The sequence below is a fragment of the Vicia villosa genome, unplaced genomic scaffold, assembly GCF_029867415.1.
Source record: "Vicia villosa cultivar HV-30 ecotype Madison, WI unplaced genomic scaffold, Vvil1.0 ctg.001461F_1_1, whole genome shotgun sequence".
In the NCBI taxonomy this organism is placed as follows: Eukaryota; Viridiplantae; Streptophyta; class Magnoliopsida; order Fabales; family Fabaceae; genus Vicia; species Vicia villosa.
In genome coordinates, this window is record NW_026705623.1 from 263,589 (window position 1) to 288,415 (window position 24,827).

The following is a 24,827-nucleotide window of genomic DNA, read 5'->3' on the forward strand; positions in this document are numbered from 1 at the left end:
CCTTGAGGAAGAGGCAACATTCTTAGATTTGAATGCAGGTTTGTAGAACTTGCCCTTCTGACATGCTTCACAAAGAGCATCTAATTTGTATTTCAGATTTGGGAGTCCTCTGACTAGATTTAGTTTGTTAATCTGAGAAATCTTTCTCAAACTAGCATGTCCTAATCTTTTGTGCCAGACCCATTGCTCTTCAGAAACAGACATAAGGCAAGTCACCTTCTGCTTCTCAAGATCTCAAAGATCAATCTTATAAATGTTGTTCTTTCTCTTGCCTGTAAATAGGATTGAGCCATCCTTCTGACTTACAGCCTTGCAAGACTTTTGATTGAAGATTATGTCATAACCATTGTCACTTAATTGACTTATGGATAATAAGTTATGCGTTAATCCTTCTACAAGAAGTACATTACTTATGGAAGGAGAGTTACCAATACTTATGGTTCCAGAGCCAATAATTTTGCCCTTCTGATCTCCTCCAAACTTGACTTCTCCCCCAGATTTAAGCACCGGGTCTTAGAACATAGACCTTCTTCCCGTCATGTGTCGCAAGCACCCAGAGTCCAGGTACCATGACATTTTGTGCTTTGTCTTCTTTGCTGCTAAGGATATCTGCAATAGAAATTATCTTCTCCTTAGGTACCCACAATTTCTTGGGTCCTTTCTTGTTAGTTTTCCTCAAGTTCTGATTGAACTTGGGTTTAGCATTATAAGTAACAGGAGGAACAGCATGATATTCTTTAGATTTGGCAGCATGATATCTTTTGGGTTGTGTCACATGCTTCTTGGTGTGTGTAGTGTGAAAACTCTGTGCATGTGAAGTGAGCCTAATATCATGTGAGTGGCCATATTTGAACTGATCATACAATGGCTTGTATGTGATTTTCAAATCATCAACAGGTTCAAATTTATGTGAGGTATCACCCTCATAGCCAAAACCAAATCTTTTGTTTCCTGAAACACCATATATCAAAGAAGCAAGATGACTTCTGCCAATACTTCTAGATAGGAACTTTCTGAAGCTCGAGTCATATTCTTTCAAAATATGATTGAGGCTAGGAATGGATTTTTCTGATTCAGAAGGAGATCAATATCTTTGGATAATTTTAAAACTTTTTCTTTCAGTTCAGAATTTTCCACTTCCAGGTTCTTAGTTTCAAATTCAAATTGCTTTTTCAGCTTTTTTTATTTGATACTGAGATGAGCCTTGAGTTCCAGAAGTTCTGTTAAACTGGAAACTAACTCTTCTCTAGATGGTTCAGAAAATACCTCTTCAGAATCTGATTCTGATGTAGATTTTGATCCATCATCTACTGTGGCCATCAGTGCAAGGTTTGCTTGCTCTCCTTCAGAGTCTGATTCTGATTCTGATTCAGAATCATCCCATGTTGCCATAAGACCTTTCTTCTTATGAAACCTCTTCTTGGGATTCTCCTTCTGAAGTTTTGGACATTCATTCTTGAAGTGTCCAGGCTCATTGCACTCATAGCAGATGACCTTCTTCTTGTTAGATCTTCTGCCTCCAAAAGATTCTCCTCTTTTAGCCTTCTTTGAACTTCTAAAGCTCTTGAACTTCCTTTGCTTGCTCTTCTAGAGATGGTTTACCCTTCTGGAGATCATGGACAGTTCATCTTCTTCTTCTGATTCTTCAGAATCTACTTCTTCAGCCTGAAAAGCTTTAGTGCATTTTTTATAATTAGATTTTAATGCAATAGACTTACCTTTGAGGCTCATTTGCATCCAGCTCTATCTCATGGCTTCTTAAGGCACTGATTAGCTCTTCCAAAGAAACCTCATTCAGATTCTTTGCAATCTTGAATGCAGTCACCATTGGACCCCATCTTCTGGGCAAGCTTCTGATGATCTTCTTTACATGATCAGCCTTGGTGTAGCCTTTGTCCAGAACTCTTAATCCAGCAGTTAGCGTTTGAAATCTTGAAAACATCTTCTCAATATTTTCATCGTCCTCCATCTTGAAGGCTTCATATTTCTGGATTAGAGCAAGAGCTTTGGTCTCCTTGACTTGAGCATTTCCTTCATGGGTCATTTTCAATGACTCATATATATCATAGGCAGTTTCCCTGTTAGATATCTTCTCATACTCAGCATGAGAGATAGCATTCAGCAAAACAATCCTACATTTATGATGATTTTTGAAAAGCTTCTTTTGATCATCATTAATTTCTTGTCTTGTAAGCCTTACGCCAGTAGCGTTCACTGGATGTTTGTAACCATCCATTAGAAGATCCCATAAGTCACCATCTAGACCAAGGAAGTAACTTTCAAGTTTATCTTTCCAGTATTCAAAGTTTTCACCATCAAATACTGGCGTCTAGTATAACCATTGTTACCATTTCCATTGTATTGCTCAGCTGAGCCAGATGTAGATGTAGGTGGTGGAGTCTCAACCATCTTGACTTAGTGTTTTTCTCTTCCTGAATCTTTTCTAAACACGGTTAAATGCTTGCACCTTAGAACCGGCACTCTGATGCCAATTGAAGGATAGAAAAACACTTAGAAAGGGGGGGTTTCAATAAGTGTAGCTTTAAAACTTGTAAGATAAAAACAATTTGCACAATGATTTTTATTCTGGTTCGTTGTTAACAAAACTACTCCAGTCCACCCCCTTGGAGTGATTTACCTCTCCTGAGGATTTAATCCACTAATCACACGAGATTACAATGGTTTTCCACTTAGACAACTTCTAAGTCTTCTAGAGTATACTGATCACAACCTGATCACTCTGGGAACAATCTGCTTAGATACCCTCTAAGACTTTCTAGAGTATACTGATCAACAACCTGATCACTCTAGTTCTTACAACTTAATGTAAACAAATTCTTTTAAGAGTTACAATGCTTCTTATAAAGCTATTATCACAACTGTGATTTTCTCTTAAGTTTAAGCTTAATCTCACTAAAGTATTACAAAAGCAATGTAGTGAGGTTGATGATGAAGTTTGAGAGCTTTTTGATTTTGACAGCGTTTCTGTATATTTACGCAAGTGTTATTTTCAGCTTCTCATCAGAACTTCATATATATAGGCGTTTGAGAAGATGACCGTTGGGAGCATTTAATGCTTTGCGTATTCCGTACAGCATTGCATTTAATGTTTCACTCTTTTGTCAACTACCTCGAGCCTTGCTTTCGCTGTGTCTACTGACATTGCCTTTCATAGCTTTCAACGTTCCTTTTGTCAGTCAACGTAGCCTGCCAGCTAGTACTTGCTTCTGATCTGATGTTTGTGTGAACAACGTTTGAATGTCATCAGAGTCAAACAGCTTGGTGCAGAGCATCTTCTTGTCTTCTGACCTTGAAGTGCTTCTGAGCGTGATACCATGAGAACTTCAGTGCTTCTGCTTCTGATCTCAAGTTCTTCTGATGCTTCCATAGACCCATGTTCTGATTCTGCTTGACCATCTTCTGATGTCTTGCCAGACCATGTTCTGATGTTGCATGCTGAACCTTCTGAGTCAGTGCTTCTTGCGCTGATTTTGTGCATACTCTATATAATTCCTGAAATGGAAATTGCATAGTATTAGAGTACCACATTATCTCATACAAAATTCATATACATTGTTATCATCAAAACTAAGAATATTGATCAGAACAAATCTTGTTCTAACAGGTTGTACGCCCAAATCTTAAAACACACTAAACCACGAAACTACGGATTTTCATCTCTTCAATGCTGCGATTTTCAAATCTACGATAAGGTAATTCAAAATACCTTCGAATTTCGCATTTCAAAAACTACGACAAGTTAACTCAAAATACCTTCATATCAAATCAAATTCAAAGGCGTACAACCCTGTGCCCGAACTACGTTGACTCTGATTCTCCCTAAGGAGATACGTAGGCACTTGGTAACAAGGCGAGTCTCCCCCCCTAAAATCTCAATTCAGTTCAAATCTCAATTTTCGCCCTATTCATTTCCTTAGCTATTAAATCTAAATTTTAGCCATAAAACCTTTGCCTTAACATAAAACCTTAGGAAAGGGTCGAGGGTGCCTAACACCTTCCCTCGACCTGATTATAATAACTTACCCTGAATCTCTAAACTGCGTAGGGTTTCGTATTCGCCCTTCAGAATAGGTGGCGACTCTAAACCTTCAAATTTAGGGCAGGTTGCTACACATTGATGTATTTCTCAGGAGGAGTATAAAGTGTGATAAGATATCAACCAAAGTAGGTGAAGGAACACTCAGACTATCTTCTTGATGAGTTTTTAAGTCTGGAAAACTAATGTCTTACATGATGTCACAACATCACTATGATTTTCTATTCTAGAAAATTGTCTAGAACTCATCATGTGAAGAATGAAGAAGCAACATTAATGTCTGAAGTGGCAGTTCTTACTTAATAAGGATTAGAATGGGCAGATTCTGGTCTTGATGATAATAATGTGTCCTGGCAATACATAATTACTCTCATGATGAAAACTTCACTATGTGCATGTGACTGTGAAGATAGAAGTTTGGTGATCTGATCAACATAGCTGAAGATAAAAAGGATTCGTCCTGATAGATTCTGTGTTAATCATTGTGTTACATTAAGGAACACTATTATATTAAGGAGGATTTAATTTTATCTTGGCAGACCATGATCTGATATAAACATGGCAAGGTTTTGATCAACTAAGTGCAAGAAGTGGCAGTTCTTTAAGTCGATATTGTGGCAACCTTTCTGTGTGTGCCTATAGTATCAAGGTGTCATCAGTTAATTATTTCAGGTGGAGATAAGTTGGTAGACTTGAATCTGTTACGGAAAAGAGAAATGAAAGTTGTGGAATGTACTGTTAGTACTGATTTGAACAAGTAGTTGTTTTCTAATGTCAAACACAATGTTATAACATCTAACTTTTGGTGTGAGTATTTAATGTAAAGGAGCAACATTGCCATAACTAGTGTGTTTGGCAGGATAGTTGAATAGAGGGTGCTCTCTTGAAGATATGAAGATGCGTCTTATATTTTCCAATCATCATCACAAGTTTTTCTTGAAGAAGCGCAAACTATCTTAGATAGGGGAGTGACTTCTTAGCTCAAGATATATTGTTCTAGAAAATTATCTTGGTCTGAAATACTCTATCATCACAAGAAGGTGTACTAGTTCAGAAGAGGCACATGTATCTCATTCAGCATTGCTGATACATGGTGCATGATCTTTGAAAAAGTGTTGATGTAGCGAGGTGTCACATTATCTTCAGTCACCTGGAATTGGTTAAATCTAACCATGTGCGTCTGAAAACGAAATTTTCTTTTCTGATATGTTGAGATGGCTATGTGTCAACATGTGTTGGAATGCTTCTCACTGTTGCATTAAACAGTCTCAAGGTACTCAGAAAAACAGAGGGCTAGGTCTATAACTGAAGGGTTCAGTGGAATTAAAAGGAGGTCTATTACCTGGTTCATAGGATGACATGTCAAAGTCTCTTAGAGAATCTTAAGCTATGTGCTTAAGGGGTGAGAAAGCGACAATGTTTGACAGGATGTCATGACATAGTTAAAGACATTGATTCCACAGAGTCAAAAAGGAAATCTGTCTTGAGTTTATCTCTTCACATCAGTGGTCGGTGTAAAGTTCATTCAATGACTATGCATGCGCTGGATTAAAGATAACTCCCTTCAGAGGAAAATAGTCAAAAACTACTTTGGAAAGAGTAAGTGCTTTTGGAACTGTTTCCATTTTAACTGTTTGACCGTTGAACATGACCAAGACCGTCGTTACTTCCTATGATCTCAAAATGCCTATAAATTGGCATCTCCACAGACTACAGAAATCAAAACTCACAAAGATGTTCTTTGCGTGTGTTCATATTGGCCGTGTTTGGGTATGGTTCTGTGAAGGGTTATCATGTCTAAATATGGTCAAGAAAAGGGAAACACGGGCTGGGGAAGTGGCGAATCTCTGCCAGAAGTGCTTCAACAATAACAGCAAGAATGTTCCATTTTTTTTGCCTTCAGAAAAGGAACTATTCTCGTTGTGATTTGTGATATGAGTTATGAACACAATTGTGATTTGTGTTCTGAGTTACGAGGAATAATGGCAAGAATCCATTATTGATCTCTCTTAAAACTTGAGCTAGGAGTGGATTTCTAGTTGAAGACTAAGCAAGGGTTCCCTTATGCCTCCATTGGTACTCAAAGACAACGGCTGTCTCCCAGATTTGAATGTTCACATTCCATTGCAGATTATGACATCGGATAAATCTTTGTCATATTATGGCTAAAAAGGGGGAGAGATACTGATGCTGATTTTGCTACTGTCAAAAGAAACATCAGTAGAAGAACAGCAGACCAACCATTTCAATGTAAAAATATGTTCTTCTTTGTTGTCTTGAAAGCTGAAGTTGTTGCTAATTTTTATAAATGCATAGTTTTAGCTAAAATAAGCCAAAGGGGGAGATTGTTGATGCTCTGCTCTGTATTATTGTCTGATTGGCAAAAGAAGAAGTCAGGTACAAAAGCAAGATGTTATATGGAATGTCATGACTTCAACCATGACATCGCGCCTGCAGAACTGGAACTGGAAGATTCAGTCTGATACTCAACAAATACAGAATATTCTTGGAATATTTTGTAATCCTATGTGGCGTAAATTTAAAGGTCAAAAGAATCAAGTCAGAATATTGAAGAATCAGATCGGAAGATTGAAGATTCAGCAGTTTCTAATTTAGGAGATAAATTAGGAAACTTATGATTAAAAGACCTTGATTGTAGCAAAAGATATCTGCTGATTTGTAACAAGAAGGAGTGTTGCGATTTGTAAGCCCAAGTCCAATTGGGAATAGGTTATAAATAGAAACCTTTGTAACCTAGTTTTAAACTAACCAGTCATAATTTTAATATTGTAGTTTTAAAGGGCTGAGTCACTAAGGTAAACCTCCCGGTCTGTGGGAAGGTTACCATTGTGATCCTCGAAGCCTGTAGGAAAGAGGAGTATTGTTCTTAGAGGAAGCTTTGAAGCAACTTCAAGTTGTATTTATATGTGTTCTTAGAATGTTGGAAATTAGGCCGTCGATGCAGTGGCTGAGTTGTTGACTGCTAGACATCATTGCTATGATTGGGAGTGGAATCGAGATATTCCATATCTAGGGAGAACCTAGGTAGAAGGGTCATTGGATAGTGATTAAGTGAGAAGTTGTAAACGGGGGAGTTTAGCTTTGAATTGATACTGCTAATAGTGGACTTCATCCCTGGCTTGGTAGCCCCTAGAATAGGTAGTTAAACCGAACTGGGTGAACAATTCTGAGTGTTATTTATTTTCTGCATTGTTATTCCTATCTTGTTTGTTTTGTAATGTCAGATCAGATGTCATGACATCCATATATGACATATGAGTTCTGTCTCACCAGAATTTCATCTTTGACGGAGAAAGAATGAGCAAGGAATCACTGTTGGCATCTTCATTGTTGCCAGTGATGATGATGTCATCAACATAGACAAGGACAAATATGGTCGTTTGATCACAATTTTAAGTGAGAAGACTCTAATCAAAAATTGATTGACATAAACCTTTTTGAATGAGAGTGGTGGAGAATTTTGAAAACCATTGGCGAGACGCCTGTTTAAGACCATAAATTGATGTATTTAATTTGCAGACATATGGTTTCCTTTTTTGAGAGAATCTGGGTGGTAATTTCATATAAACTTCTTCATTGAGATCTCCTTGAAGGAATTCATTGTTGACATCAAGTTGATGTAATTCCCAATTTTTAATGGCAACAATGGAGAGAAGAAGTCGAACCATGATTAATTTGGTGGCTGGATCAAAGGTATCATGATAATCAATACCTTGAACATGAGTGTAGCCTTTTGCTACTAATCGAGCCTTATACATCTCAATGGTACCATCGGAGTGACATTTTATTTTGTAAACCCACTTACAACCAATTATAAAACCTCCTTCTGGGAGTGGACATACAGTCCAAGTGTTGTTCCATTCAAGGGCTTGAATTTATTTAGCCATAGCTTCATGCCATTCAGCTGATTGTATGGATTGAGAATAAGATTTTGGTTCTTTATTTTCAATGAGATTGATGAGAAAGGCTCAATGAGAATTACTTAGATTTTAGAATGATAAATAATTTTCCAAAGGAAAATTAATTTTTGATGTGACATAATTAATTTAGTGACGTAATCCTTGAGGCGAACTGAATGAGTACGAATACAGTGAGAATGATGACGATTTGAAGGATTCAATTATGTAAAAGGATTATTCTGAAGAGTTTCTATAGAAATTGATGGAAGATTGGATAAGGTATCATCCTGAGAAGAGGTAATGGTCACAATTATGTCATCTGGATTATCATTAGGACTATTTCTAGGAGGGCTATTAGGTTGAGTTGGTAAAGTGGAAGATGTGTAGTCAAATTCATAATCAAGAATTTAAGTTTTTATGCTTATGGTATTATTATTAAAGGAATGAGATTGAATATCTTGATAAGGAAATACAATTTCATAAAACTGAACATCATGAGAGACATATATTTGACAAGTTTTCATGTCATATACACCTTCCATTCTCTTTTATAAACAAATTTGACTTTTTACATTCATTCAATAAATGATGTTTTTAGACTATATATAGACTAGATACATCAATTATTCAATGAATCTAAAAAGTTAAATTTTGCTTATAATAAGGAATATTGGGAGTTTGTGATATCCTTTTTTATTAAAAGGGTAACCAACAAAAATACCAAGTTTGGACCGCTCATCAAATTTATGTTAAATATTCATATTTTTAGTAAAACATAGACATCCAAACACATGAAGTGATGAGTATGAAGGAGGAGAACCAAGTAAAATTTGATAAGGAGATTTTTATTTTAGGATAGGAGTAGGGAGTTTGTTTATAAGGTATGTTGCAGTAAGAACACCTTCACCCCAAAAAGAAAGAGGTAAGTTCACTTGAATGCGTAATGCTCTTGCAACATCAAGAAGGTGTCGATGTTTTTGTTCCACTACTCCATTATGTTGAGGAGTTGTAACGCAACTGCATTGAGGAATGATGACATGATCATGAAACCATGTTTGCATTTGTGTGGACAAAAAATCTGAACCGTTATTAGAATGAATAGTTTGGAGTTGGGGAAGAAAGATGTCCCCATCACCAAAGTTGATTTGATGGATTTTAGTGTTAAATTGATAATTTATTTGAGTAAAAAAAATGAACTAACATAGTAAATGTTTCAAATTTATGTTGCATTAGATACAACCAAGTACATCGTGAATAATCATCGACAATTGTTAGAAAATAACGTGATCCATTGTTGGATGGTATAGAGAATGAACCCAAAATGTCAACATGAATTAATTCAAAATAATGAGATCAATAAGTAGTTCTTAAGTAAAAAGGTAAATATGGTAGTTTCGCACGCAGAAAAATTTCACAAATGAAGTCTTTATTTGTATTAATATTTGAATAATTTTAAACAATGAAATTAAAATGAGACAATGATGGATGACCTAGGCATGAATGTCATAGGTCAAACTTATTACAATGCTTAGAAGTAAAAAAATGAGCTCGATGGATGACTAAAGAAATAGTGATCCTTGTCATGCTTATTTGATATCGATGCATCATTTAGAAGGAAGAGTCCATTCTTAGAACTTCCCTGACCAATCATCTTTTTTGTTGTCCGGTCATGAAAAATGCAACCAGAAGATGAGGAAATCGCGTCATAATTTATTGTTTTTGTTAATTGTGAGATAGCTAATAGATTATATTTAAAAGTCAGAATATGGAAAACATTCGTAAGTGTACGTGATGGTGAACAATTAATAGTGGCTATGTGTTTTTCAAGCGCTTGAGAAACTGACATACCCTAATTTTTAACCCTAAGACCCCCTAATCATATTACATTCATACAATATATCAAGATCACAATCTTAAGGTACCTCTTGGCTTTTGTTAAATCTTGCCTTTGAGGGATCACCAAGTACCAATTTGTGTTTTTTTATACACGTTCTTTTATGTTTAACCAAAATACAAAAAATATTTGTTTTGTTTCCCTCTTGATTGTTTTGCAAGGACAAGTGTGAACCAAGTGGTTCAGACAAAACCTCTCAGCTATGATTTTCATATGATAAAAGTTAAAGTATGGTCAACATGGATTCTCAAGGACTTGTGGATTGTGGATTGAGCTATAATCTTAGGTCATATCATCTTCAAGCATCATCCAATCATCAATTGGTTAAAGATTAATCAAGTGTGGTTGCTTATTCCTCAACAAGTTCCATAGGTTCATGTGCTTACTTCCATGCCTTCTTTACCAAGCTTTTTTCAAGCTATGAGATCCATCATCAAGTGTTATTCAAGAGAACATTATTTCAAAGTCGTTTATGCTTCATCATGCCTTAGATTGCAAGAAAATTCAAAAGATTCAAAATTAAGTTAAGTGGTTTGACCTAATTTGGAAAGTTCTTGGTTCCATAGTAAAAAAGGCATAAGTATCTCAATTTTCCACATTCTTAAGTGCTTATTTTTTCAAATGACTCTCCTTGACATCACCGACAACTTCTCTTCACACATCAAGAAGTAATTTTGCTTAGAAAGCCATCAAAGATATGAAGACATCACATGTTCTCCTTGAAAGCTCAAAGAGTTTTGTGTCAACTTCAAAATATCATAACTTGCTCAATTTTCATCAGTATGAGCCCAATACTTTTTCACAATGATCTTGGGTGAGTCTACTTTAAATCACCTTCAAATTCCAAGAGATAAATATGAGTGGAAGATCATTAAATATTGCAAAAGATTATAGGTCATCTATGGAGTTTTCAAGTGATTTTCATCAACTTCCAAAGGCCATAACTCTCTCAAATTTTTATGCTTTTTGAGTCAATGCCACATTTATCTTTGAAAGTTCTATTTCAATTCATCTTCAATGATCAATATCTAATTTGGAGTGGAATGTCATGTAAGTTTGCAAAACATTATAGGTCACTTTGGGTTCTTCAACTTAGAAATTTTTATAAGTACAAAAAAGGCTAATTTTTTTCTCAACTTTGAAGAGACATAACTTTCAACTCAAGCGTCCAAATTGAATCTTTCTTGACATATTGTGAAGCTTGTAACAAGGTCTTTCAGTTGCAAAATGAATGGACTCATAAAGCTTCCTGTATTGTGAGTTGTGAACATTTGAAGATGGCACCATGAAATCAGACTTTGAATTTGGTTCAATTTTGAAAATCAATATAACTCAATTCTAAGTCCAATTAAAGTTCATTTTCGTGACTAAACAAGTTTAAAAACCTTCCAAAATATATTTTGTTGAATGGAATGCAAGAATTGGTCGAGTTTTGTTGGATTGGACGTCACATTTTTCTCACCTTGCAGGTTCACACGAATCCACTAGTTTTTTATCATTCTCACATGTATGAGCATTGCATCATCTTCTCCTATAAATAGGGACCTCATTCCCCTCATTTTAAAAAGCTTTTGATATCCAATAGAGTCCTGCTGAGATCCCATTCAAACTCTCAAGCTTCAACTTCATTTTAATATCAAACACTTCTCACTGAACAAATTAAGCATTCCTAAAGCATCCTTAAACTTCGGTGAAGCTTTTCAGATTAAAAGAAAGAAGAATCGTGCCTTGAATCAAGCTCACCAAGTTCATCTTCAGAGTTGTTTCACCATACTTTATTCAGGTAGAATTTTCCATCAAATCAATTTAAACTTGTGGCTAACATGAAGCATTTGGTACCATTTGGTGCATCTATTTTCAAATTTGAGTTTAAAACATCTTCTTGTTTTTTCCAAAATAAGTGAGCTATGTTCTTCATAAATTTTTCGCGAGCATAGGATTGAGATCATCTTTAATAGACGCATCTAATGGTAGCACTATGAACGCCTAAAATTTTAGTTTGAGGAATCACATATTTCTCCTTTTTCCTGGCTTTCAAATTGCTAAAGGTTAAAGATGATGAATCATCATCATCTGACCAATCATAGTCTTACATTTGTTTTAATTTTAGTGGATGTTGTCAAATAAACTTGGTGTGATGCGTTTCAGTGAGGATCATCATGGATCTCAAACTCAACGCCTTTGGATCCTCCATGCCATTTAAGAAGAGTGATCTAACGCGTGTGTTTTTTTTACAGATTTTATTTTATTTATTTTATTTTGATTTACTTTGATTTGATTTCAAATTTTCATAAGTCCTTTATTTTTAATCCAAAAAATATGAAAAATTATCAAAAATACTTTTGAATTTTCTCTTTCTGATGGTTATTTTTTCACACTTTTATTTTATCATTTGACATTTTTCATGATTTTCTTCCCTTTCTTTGAGTTTTAATTGGTTTAAAAATGATTTTAAGCATTTTAAAATTCTGATTTTTTTTTTGGAGATGATCCTATAATGGTCCTTGACCTATGGTGATCTTTGGTTTGATTTTATTTGATGTTTGGATGTGTGTTTTGAAATTTAGCTTTTATTTTCATTTTAAAAATTCATTTAAAATTGTTTTAAATTTCTATTTCAATTTGATGCTTGATGGTCCATTTTGGTGAAGGTTTTTGACTTGATTCTTTTTTCATCTACTTTCTCTTGTCTCATGGGTGCAAGCCTTGAGGAATTCATTGTGTGGAGGTTATGGTTTTACCATTCCTCTAATGAATCATCAAGGTGAAGTCCCATAATGGCTAAAGGAAATTCTTCTAGACTTATGGTTTTGTGGTTGATACATTCCCCACTTTCTTCATCTCAATCCCCTTCTTTCTTTTACTTTTGACCAATTGGACTTAAGGATTACTCCTTGTTCAATTAGGTTTGGATTGGTATTGATGAACTTTCATAATTTCAAATCTACTTTAAGGTGATCATGAGATCATTTTGAGTACTTTGGATTGATGATAAGCTTGTCCTAAGTACTGAGAAGGCTTTGATTGATGTGATGATCTTATAAGCTCCTTGAATTTGTTTTGATCAACTTGTTTGTTCTTTTGCATGTGTTACAAGTTTTAGTAGAATTATTTTCTATATCATTTCTCTAACTTGTTCTTAAACACATAAATTGCTATTGATCGGCCTCATATAGGTGCAACTTCTACATAAGTTCACTTAGGATTGCTTAACGTAGCGCTAAATTTGTCCCGAATCGAATTACTAATATTAATACTAATAATTGACCATATAGTTTTACTAACCTTTACTTTAATGCAATTTATTATTCCGCACTTTATTTTTCCGCTCTTTATTTTATTTCCATTTACCGTTCATTGCATTTTAATTTTGTGCCTTTTTCCTTTTGCTCACTTGAGCACTTATGTTCTCCTTGCTCATTTGAGGCTTTATTTTGTTTTGTTTGTGTAAAACACTTGGTAAAAGAGAAAATCCTAAAAGTCTTAATTATGGACTTTGGACTATAGATATTATCCTCTACTCAAGGAGTTGGACTTTTGGACTTAGAATTAGGACCTTGATCTTGGAACCTTTACCTGAGACAATTTCATCTGAGGCCCTTGGAACTTTGATATTTTGTTTGTCTGTTCTGGTTGTTTTATATGTATGTAGGTGTTTCATTGAATTAAAAACTTTGAGTGCTTATCTGAGGCAATTTCATCTGAGGCAAAACCAAGATTCTTAAGACAATGTTGAAATGGGATTATTATCTTGGAACTTTGGCTATTTTGTTCAAGTGTTTTTATTTCCATGATTTGAGGTTAATCCAAAGGAAAGTAATGCTTATGTTGACTTCATGTCAAGTGTTGACTTCTTTGTTGGTTAGATTGTTCTTATCCTTAGATTTTACTTTATGCTTTAGGATATTCTCTTCATCTCTTGCCCATCTTCTTAAATTTTAAAAACTTTCTCTCTCCTTTTCAAAATCTTATTTGTTTTCAAACATTAATATCTCTTTTGATAATAAAACTTCATTAAAATCCTTTGCTATTTGGTGTCTTCCTTTTAAAAATCTTTTAAAAGGATTAGGCATGAGTAATCAGCATGATAGAGATGTAATCTCTTATCCCCTTGATATTGATTTATATAGCTGATTCTTTTCCACTTGAAAGAGTTAGTGACATACTTGTTGATCTCTATCCAAGTTGGAGCACTTCTTTCACTTGTGATGCAAAGAATCCACTTATTCTCATGTTCAAGTTTGGTTAGCTAAGTTTTCTCCTCTAAGATGACAAAGTGTCTCTTCCCTTTTACAAACAAACCACCATCTCTTTGAGCAGAACTTCAAATGTTCTGACTTCTCCATTGTACTAAGGAGGCATATAGGCACAAGATGCAACGTCTTGCTGATTATAACTAAAAAAACCAAAAACCTTATTTTCATCTTTTGCACACAACTCTTATTTTACACAGATTTTCAAAAAGGTTCCTATGGAGTACCACTGGTGTGAGGGGTACTAATACATCCCCCTCACATAACCAACCTCATACCCATTTATCTTTGTTTTATTGGTTTTATTTTAAAACTTCTTTGGGTTTTATTCACTCCTTTCTCATTCCTTTAGAAACAATAAAGATCAGCGACGACTCTTGCTTATTTGTGAGTTAAGTTAATCAATAGCTTAATCTCTGATTTTTCCTCCGCAACAGAATCATATGGGAGTTGAATAGAGATATGAGTATGAATGGAAAAATATGAAGAAAATAAAGAAAGAGATGTACATATGTGGTTTGAAGCACAAGAATAAATAATCAATGAAAAAGGAATTCAAGTAAAGGTTGTACCTACCAAGTTCACTAATGGTCCCACAATCTCTTCTTTAGCTAAGAGAGATAAGAGTTTTTGATATTGTGAACTTAACAGTTGATTAGCGGAAGAGGATGATGATGGTTCTGATTTCTTTTGTGGCTTATTTGGAAAACCATGAATCTAATAGCAAGTAGCAATAGTGCAACCATGCTTATTGCAGTGTTCACAGTAAGGATGCTGGCGTTTTCCTTGAGTGCGATATGTCACTTTAGAGGTATGTAGCGCAACTGATTCTTCAGCAGGGAGAGGGCAAAAATTGATCTCTTGTTATTTTTTTATCGACGAACGAGATTATAGATACGCTGAATTGATGTAAATGGATCCATCAGAAGAATTTGACCGTGGACAACTGAAAAACGATCATGAACTCTGTAATACGGTGAACTGACTTTTATATCGAAATGTCGTGGTTAAGCATGAGTCGCCACCGACTTTTATTTTATCCAAATTAATCAGAAAGGTTAAAAGAACAAAAAAAAACCTTTTTAAAAAAAACTGAGTTCGGGGGGTAATTTATGCAAAGGGAAGGTGTAAGGCACCCTTTGCATCCATGGTTTTCCATGGGCTCTTAATTGCTTTGCTCTTTGTTTTCAGAAATGTAGAAGAAAAGGAAAGTGGACTTTAGCTCGTAAATGAGCGTAGCCATTTTGAAGAATTATGAGAAAGAATATAGAAAAAGGTTTTAGAGCAAGGCAAGGCAATTAGGGGCAATTACCTTACAGTTTGAAAATGAAGTTCTTTTAGCCTTTCAGGGTGAAAGGGTCTATCCTTGCCATAAGAGGGCAGGAAGCCTTTCATTTGGAGGTTGAAGGGTCGTCGAAATATCCTTTGCCATAAGACTGTCCCATGCCATAGAGGGGCAGGTAGTCTAAGGGACGGATCAGAATAGCCTTTCGTAAGCAGCCAGAGGATACCTCAGCCTTTTCCGTAGGCAACTTCCAAGGGTCGAGGTCATATTAGTGTATCGAAGGCAGCATCATTAGGGTCGTATGACCTTTATTTATCGAGGCAGCATGGCTGAGGTATCCTCGTATTCGAGGGACATGGCTATTCTGCAAAAAACACAAGGCAACAGGCAGCAAAGAGGTTACCCAAAAGTGTGCGTGTGTGCAACAATCACGTGGTTAATTCAATATTTTATATTGTAATTAATTATCTAATTCAGTTAAGACTTGCACTCCCTAGGATTACTAACCACGCAATAACAAATACGGGGAAGGGAAATTGTAACCAGCGGAGGAGAGGGGAATTGAAACCAGCGGGATATAATTAAAAGCAAAAGGTTTAACACAAGTAATAATTGAGGATAGGGTTTAGGGTTACCAATACTCGTAGCTTTGACAATTGACAAACCCTGAAAAGGTAAAAAAAATAAACAAAAATATGTGAGTGCACAATCAGTTCGGCCATGAACAGGGTTAACCCTAATCAACAAAAGTAAAATACGAGAAAAGGGCAAAAATACTTAGCTTCGATTAGAAGGTTGATGGGCAAAGGTTTGCCTCGAGTATGAAGCATTGACTCTGATCATCTTTTAATTTGATCTGACATGGTTGGCGGTCAGAGGAAGCAGGGGTAACCGTTTGGTCCTTTAGATTTGGAATTAGCGAAACACAGTGGAAGATATTGAAGATGAACTTGCGAATATCCATGATAATGATAAACAACTCGAATGTGCCTCGCAAATAAAAAGAAAATGGTAGTCAAATATATACATAAAATGAAGATGAGAAATGAGGTGAAAACGCTAACAAATAATCATGACAATTAACTAAATAAAATTATAAACAAAGAAATTGAAAATTAAATAACATATTTTTATGTTTTTGTATAATATTAAGAAAATTAAACTAAACCCTTTTTTGGTATTTTATAAAAATGTAAACTAAATCTAAAAAAAAACTAGTTAAATAAGATAATATATTTTTTAGTTTTATATGTTTTTTTATAAAGATTAGAATAAAATGAAAAGAACCAAGAAACTATAGAGAAAAAAAAAGTTCAGTTTCGGCTTTTAGGGTCCGTCGTCGTTATCTCAGTTTCGGTTTTTTCTTTGGGCTTTCTGTGGTGATCTCTGTATCGGATTGTAGTTCTTTGTTTCTCTTTTTTCTCCTGTTCATTTTGAGTTATGGGTAGCGGTCTCAATGTTCATGGCAGCTGGGTGGAGCCAAGGAGGAAACAGTTCAGAAATTGGGTTCCGAAATGGGATTCGTTCTCCACTTCAGGATATCTTAAAAGAGATGAATTATCAAAATTGTTGTCTCTTTATATTACTGACTTCCCAGAAATCACCAAAGCGAAGGAGTTGTATGACCTTTTCGGATGCATCGGCAATGTGGTGGAGGTGTCTATAGCCCCGAGAAGGAACAAAGCTGGGAAAAGGTTTGGTTTTGCGAGGTTTAGGGATGTTGAAGATGTGAGGCGGCTGGAAATCAGTGTGGATAGTGTTCAGATAGCGGGTCACAAAATTATGGCAAACATTCCTAGGTTCGATCGGGTCAAACATACGGTTTACAGGAGGCAGCAAGGTACTAGGGGTTTCGGGGGAGCTTTGGAGGCTGGCGAAAATTCGAAGAGGAAACCGGAGTGGGCTTCAAGGATACTTCAAATGGTTGCTGGAACAGATCTTTTGTGGAAGTTGTAACCAACAATAAGGAAGACCGAGCAAAGACCGAGAAAGTAGCGGTGGCTTTCTCTTCTTCTGAAGTTGATTTACAGAGGTATCGGAGAGCCTATGTGGGGAGAGTGGTTCTGCTTGGATCCACTTATCATATTCAAACAAAACTTGAAATGGAAGGTTATTTTAACATTAATGTCACACCTCTGGGAGCATCTTTATGCTTGTTAGAAGAATCAGAAGCTGGCACTATTGAGATCCTTGTCAAAGAAGGCGAATTGTGGTGGAAGAACTGTTTCGTGGACGTTGTAAAATGGGAGGAAGGGGTTATGGATGAAGATAGAATAGTGTGGCTGAGGATTTTTGGTGTGCCTATTCAAGCTTGGAAGGCTGACTTTTTCTTGGCATTGACAAATTCTTTTGGGAAATTTATCTGTTTGGATGAACGCACTGCAAGCGGTAATTACGGTGACGTTGCGAGGGTGAAGATGGCAATTCCTCTGAATTGCAAACTGAATGAAGAGATGACTGTTGTGATCAACAACATGGTGTGCCGTCTAGTGATTCAGGAAGACATGGGGGTAAGTAGTTTGAACTCAGTTTTATCAAAATCTTCTACCTCTGATTCTGTTTCAAGTTCTGTGGATTCTGAGGAGGTTTGGAAAGGAGGTTTTGCTGATAACATTAATGAGTCCGAAGATGATATTGAGGAGTTATCGTCGAATACGGTGCTATTGGGTCCGGTTATAGGGGATGGCATTAACACTGCCGCAGTGTTGGATACAAGGAAGGTTTCGGAGGTCGGTGCTAGCTTGGGGGGTTCGGGTGGTTTCAGAGGGCAGGAAGCGTCGAGGGCTGAAGGGGGAGTGGGTAACAAGCCAGAAGTGTCGTCGGAGTCGGTTACAAATTCTTTTGTGGCTGACAGTGTTCCTTCAGCACATGATAAAGGTTTACGGGATAATTTGCAACTCAGCCGGAAACAGGTATTGGACTCGGTGGGTTCGTTGGGCGGCGGAGTCGACAGTAAGGCAGTGAGTGCTCAATTATCAGCGGAGGAGTCTACTGGTTTGTTCGACAACGCGGTGTCTTCGGCCAAAGTGAAGAAGAAATAACTTATTAAGAAGGCTAGATTTAAGAAATTGGCAGAGGTTGGAGGAGTCTTTCACAGGAGATCTTTAAGGCATATAAAGAAAGGTTTAGGAAAGAGCCAGAGTATGTTGGGTCATGGCACAGGGAGGAGGCGGTCTGCTTTTTCAACTAGTGAATTGAATTTTTGTAAGGACAATAGTGGGAGTGGGACGCCACTGTTTATTTCTGCTCCAGGTATTTTGTGCAATGATAATGAAGCGGGGGATTATGGCATTCAGAGTGAATTCTCTGACATTAACAGGAATAATTGTAGGATGTGGGGTAACTTGGATAGTGAAGCTGGTTCAAAAATGTGGAAGGCTATGGAAGCTTTGGGGGTTTCGGGCGACGGAAATGAAAGTGTGATTTTGGAGCGGATTGAGTTTTTGGAGAAAGAAGCTTTAAGAAAGAAGGAGTCTAAAAAAGTTATAAAATGATTATTGGTTCTCTAAATATTAGAGGGGGTGGCAATGCTCTAAAAAGGAGAAGAATAAGTTCTTTGATTTTTAAGAGTAATGCGGAAGTGTTCATGATACAAGAAACAAAATTGGTAAATATTCAAGACTTTGTTGCTAAAAGTTTTTGGTGTGCCAATGGTATAGGATACTCGTTTTCTAATGCGACGGGTAGATCCGGGGGTCTTTTAACAATGTGGAAAGAGGAGGCGTTGGAGGTTATTACTAGTTTCAAAGGCGAAGGTTATCTCGGCATCAAATTTAAGAAAAACAATAATTTCTTTTACTTAGTCAATATATATTCCTCTTGTATTTTGTCTAAGAAACGAACTCTTTGGAGAAGATTGTTGGATTTAAAGGAGGTGTTCAATGATGGAGAATGGATTATTGGAGGGGACTTTAATGCTATTAAAGAGAGTGGTGAGCGAAAGGGTAGGACGGTTATGTCTAATTCAATTGAAATGGAGGAATTTGCGGATTTTATTTCGGAGAGCTTGTTGGTGGATATTCCTTGTAAAGGAAAAAAATTTACTTGGCAAGGGGGTGATGGTAGATCGAGGAGTAGAATTGATAGATTCTTGGTATCGGACAAAGTGGTGAATGATTGGGGGATTGTTGGTCAATTTGTGGGAGATAGAGATTTATCCGACCATTGTCCGATATGGCTTGAGGTGGATAACAAAAATTGGGGCCCAAAACCATTCAAATTCAACAATGAATGGTTCTCTTTCGATTCTTTTTTTCCTTTTGTGAAGAAGGAGTGGGAAGATTTAAAGGTAGAAGGTAGAGGGGATTTTGTCTTGAAAGAAAAACTACGGCTCCTTAAAGGAAGACTTGTTTGGTGGAACAAAGAGGTGTTTGGTAGAATTGATTTGGAGATTGAGGAGGGTGTTAGGGACATAAATTATGGGGATGAGGTGTTGGATGAGTTGGAGGGAAATTTTCAATCCGAGTTTCTACAAAATAGGAGTGAGGCTACTAGTCGGTTTTGGACAAAGTTGAGAATTAAAGAGAACATGTTGTTACAAAAATCTAGATTGAAGTGGCTAAATGAGGGGGATTCCAATAGCGGTTTTTTCCACAAAGTTTTGAAAGATAAAAGGAGACATAATCATATTGGGCCGTTATTTTCTCCGGGCGGGACTTTGCATTCGGTGAGGGAGATTAAAGATGAAGTTGTTCGGCATTTTTCTTGCAAATTCGAAGATGAGGGGAGCCTCGGTACGTCTTTAGGGGGGATTCATTTTGATGGCATAAGTGGAGAGAACAAAAGGTGGCTTGAACGGCCTTTTCAAGAAGAAGAGGTTGTGGAAGCTTTAACGTGTTGTGGGGGTTCCAAAAGCCCGGGACCCGACGGTTACACTTTTCATTTCATCAAGAAATGTTGGTCTTTTCTTAGAACCGATTTCATGCGGTACCTTGATCATTTTTTTGTGGGGGGTGAATTGTCCAAGGCGGTGACATCCTCTTTTTTGGCTTTGATTCCGAAATCATCTAATCCGTTAGATCTTGATGATTATAGGCCTATTTGTTTGGTGGGATGTATGTACAAGGTGATAGCAAAAATTTTGGCGGGAAGGTTGAAACTTGTGTTGGATCCGATAGTTTCTCATTGTCAAAGCGCTTTTGTTCCGGGAAGGCAACTTCTAGACGGAGTCCTTGTGGCTAATGAAGTAGTAGATTTTGCTAGAAAAGTAGGTAATTCTTGCCTCCTTTTTAAAGTTGATTTTGAGAAAGCTTATGACAAAGTCTCTTGGAATTTTCTTCGGTTTTTGTTGGTTAAAATGGGGTTTGGTGATAAATGGAGGAAATGGATGGAGTTATTAATTTTTAATAGCAACATGTCGGTGGTGGTTAATGGTAGCCCAACCAAGGAATTTGTTGTCAAACGGGGGCTTAGACAAGGTGATCCTTTATCACCTTTTCTTTTTGTTTTGGTGACGGAAGCTCTTGCTAGGTTGGTTAGAAAATCCGAGGATTTAGGGGGATTTGAGGTGTTTGACATTAATCGAAGGTGTAGTGCGGATATTCTTCAATTTGCGGATGACACTTTGTTGGTGGGTAAGGGAACGTGGAATCATGTGAAAGCAATTAAGATTGTTTTGAGAGCGTTTGAGTTGGTGTCGGGTCTTGGAATTAATTTCCACAAAAGCAAGTTGATTGGAATTAATGTGTCGCATAATTTTTTGGAGGCCGCCGCTTTCTATCTTTCTTGCAAAATGGAAGAAAGTAATTTTGTTTTTCTTGGGATTCACATAGGATTAAATCCTAGGAAGGTCTCCTCTTGGCACCCGCTTTTGGAGAAGTTGAAAAAGCGTTTGGCGGGATGGAACAATCGTTTTCTCAATCTTGGAGGTAGAATCACTCTCTTGAAATCTATTTTGTGCTCTCTTTCTATCTTCACCTTGTCTTTCTACAAGATGCCGGTTAAAGTGGTAAAGGAGTTCAATAAGATTCAAAACAATTTTTTATGGGGAGGAGCGGAGGATAAAAGGAAAATTCATTGGGTTAGTTGGAAAGTTGTGACTTTACCGTTTTTCAAAGGGGGCTTAGCTATCAAGAATATCACCGACTTCAATTTAGCTCTTTTAAATAAGTGGAGGTGGAAGATTATTAATGGATCTAATGCTTTGTGGTATGAGATTTTGAAAGCTCGTTACGGTGACTTATCAATGCATATTCTTTGTGGAGGAGATGCTCACGTTTGTTCATCATCTTCTTTTTGGTGGCGAGATATTTTAAAGGTTGGTTATTTTAATTCATCTATTTCATCTATTTCTTCCGCCGATCCGTTGAGAGCTAATTGTTGTTTCAAAGTGGGAAATGGTTTTAATACACCATTTTGGGAGGTGCGGTGGTTAAACAATTGTATTTTGATGGAGATTTTTCCGAATATTTTTTTGTTGTCTTCTTTGAAAAAAGTTTCGGTAGCGGCTATGGGAGGATGGTGTGAGGGGATTTGGAAGTGGGGGGATTTAGGGGTATCGGTGATGGCGTTACTTGAGCCCGAAATTGCTTTGGAGTACTCGGCTTTGCACAATCTTTTGGAGAGTTTTGTTGGAATTCAAGAAGGGAAGGATTGTGTTTTGTGGTCTCTTGATTTGGAGAAAGGATTTTCGGTATCTTCTTGTTATTCCCTTTATGCTCAAAAGCGCATTCCCTTTGGCCCGGTTAATAGGTACGATGAGGCTTTGGAGTTGATTTGGAAGTTGGAGATCCCTTTTAGGATTAAAAGTTTTGGTTGGAGGCTTTTTGTGAATAGGCTCCCCACAAAGGATCTTTTGGTGTATAGAGGTATTAACTTAACTTCTACTAATTTAAAGTGTGTTTTTTGTGATTTGCATTTGGAAGATAGAGACCATTTTTTCTTCAAATGCGTTGTGATTAAGTATGTTTGGAATGAAATTGCTAAGTGGGTGGATTTTCCGGGTTGGAACTCGGAGGAGTGTATTCCTTTTTTTATGGAATGGTATTCGATGAGCCGTAGGAAAGGTATTAAAAAAGGAAAATTGGGGGTGTTTTGGTTAGCCACTTCTTGGATTATTTGGTTGACAAGAAATGGATTTTGCTTTAAGAATGAGGCATGGAATGTTAATAATATGATTTGGAATATCAAGATTTTGATATGGAGATGGTCTTCTATAGGCGATATTGCTCATTCCAATTGTTGTTTTTACGATTTCGTCAAGGACCCGGTGTCTTGTATGTCGTAATTGTAATTGGTGTGTAATATTGTATTTTGACGGTTTAATTCCGTTTTCTGTGTATCAAGGTTGGAGAACCCTTAGTTCTCCGGTTAATATATTCTTGCTTACACAAAAAAAAAAAAGCACACAAACTTGTACTTCATTTTTTTTATCAAACAAATTAAGGAAAATCAATTTTTATTTTTATTCTTTATTCCAGCTATTAGCACGATGACACTCAGCACAGGCATAATGGAAAATCAATAAAAAATATACTACTTCTAAGTGCTTCATATGTGAGAGAGAGAGAGAGAGAGAGATAACAACTTTGTTGTTCTCATAGTTTCTCATTCTCTCTCTCAAACATGACAAACAACAACAATTTCATCATTCTTCAAAACTACATGAATCAATGCTTTTCACACAAACAACATCTCATAGAAAATTATCAGTTGAAGTTAAAAACAAAGGTGAGAGAAATTACCGATAGAGAAAACGCTGGAGATTTGACAACCAGTGATGGAGATGATTCACGGCGGTTAGCGGAGACGCGCGATCGGTGGGCGGTGCGGTTCAGGCGGAGGAGGACGGATTGCGAACTGTGGTGATTTGCGGCTGTGCGGTGCTGCATCGGAGACATGTATGCCGGTGACCAGTCGAAGACGGAGACAAGCTTCTCGTAGCTACGTCGTGGCTGGGAGTATTCGCGGACGGCCGCTGGGCTGCGCGTAAGTTCGCCGTGTAGCGGCGAGATCCTTCTTTTCTCTGAGTTCTGATTGTTTGAATCTAACCAAATTATGACCTGCATATTGTTAGCATAAAACAAAAAAATATGAGACATGCTGTTCAGAATTGATATAATTTTAACTTTGGTCAGTAGTTATGTAGTTAGGAATTTGGTTGTGTAGGAATTTAATGGTGAAAATAGGTTGTTGGTCGTGAGAAATCCCAGCTTTATGATGGTATGGTTACTTCACGATTTAAAAAAAAAGAATCATAGGCTCATCAGAATTTTGTCGTGTATTATGTTATATGAACAGTAGCAGTGGAGTATTTTGTCAACAAAGGGGCGGCTAGGGGTTGGTTGAAAGAGGCTCGATGTATGAAAACGAAGGACAAAACTGAGGGTTTTTTTTGTGTGTCAGAGATTGAGAGTGGTACGCCAAAAAAAATATTGGTTTAAGGGTTAAAATAAAGATTGTTGTTTGTACGTATAGAAAATTAGGATTAGTGATCAGTGAGAGAGAGAGATATTAAGGTGGATTCGGAATAAGGGTTAGCTCCTCCTCTTTTCAGTTGTGTAAAGGTTGTCCTATTTATAATATACAAAATTAGGTTAAACTTGATGGACCAAAATTAATTAAAAATAACTAAAAGCCCATTATTCTCATTGAGTTTTTATAATTATATTTAACCAATTAAAAAACTAGCCTAAAATGTTAGTAACAACTAAAATAAAAAATTAATTGCAAATAAACAAACAAATTTTTTGCGATTTAAAAAAAAGTAAATTAAACGGAAATTAAGTTAGTAACAAATAAAATAAAAAATGTTAATAATGTGACTCGAGCACGGGACCTCGTGCTATTGTACCATTCACGCTCAAATTCTTACCAACTGTGCCAATTCATTTATTCGAAATAAAATGGTGTTTGTAAATATATGACGGCAAATTTTGGGGTATGACAAACTCCTTGAAGGAATTCCTTGGCACAATCTTGATTCTGCTGATCAATAATACTTTTAGCATTACCACAAATGCAAGGATTGACAAGAGCAATAGAATTGAGTTCATCCCAAAGATATTTGAGTTGAGTGAAATAAAGAGAGACAAACATGCTTTCTTGTTTGAGAGCAGAAATTGACTGTTTCAATTGATATATTTTAGGAGCATTTGATTTAGAGAATTGATCATTTAGATCAGATCAAATTTGTGCTGCAGTTTCAGCGTACAAAATGCTAGGATGAATCTCGGTTGAAACCGAGTTAAGAATCCAACTTGCAACCAGATCGTTGCAAAGTTGCCATTTAGGAATGTCTTCTTTCTTCTTCGGACTGATAAGTGACCCGTCAACAAAACCTAATTTATTTTTGGCACGAAATGCCATTGTTACTGCGCAACTCCATGAACCATAGTTATCACCAATAAGTAATAGGGTAACAAGGACAATTGAAGGATTATTTGAAAGGTGAATAACACAAGGATCTGTGTTTCAGGTT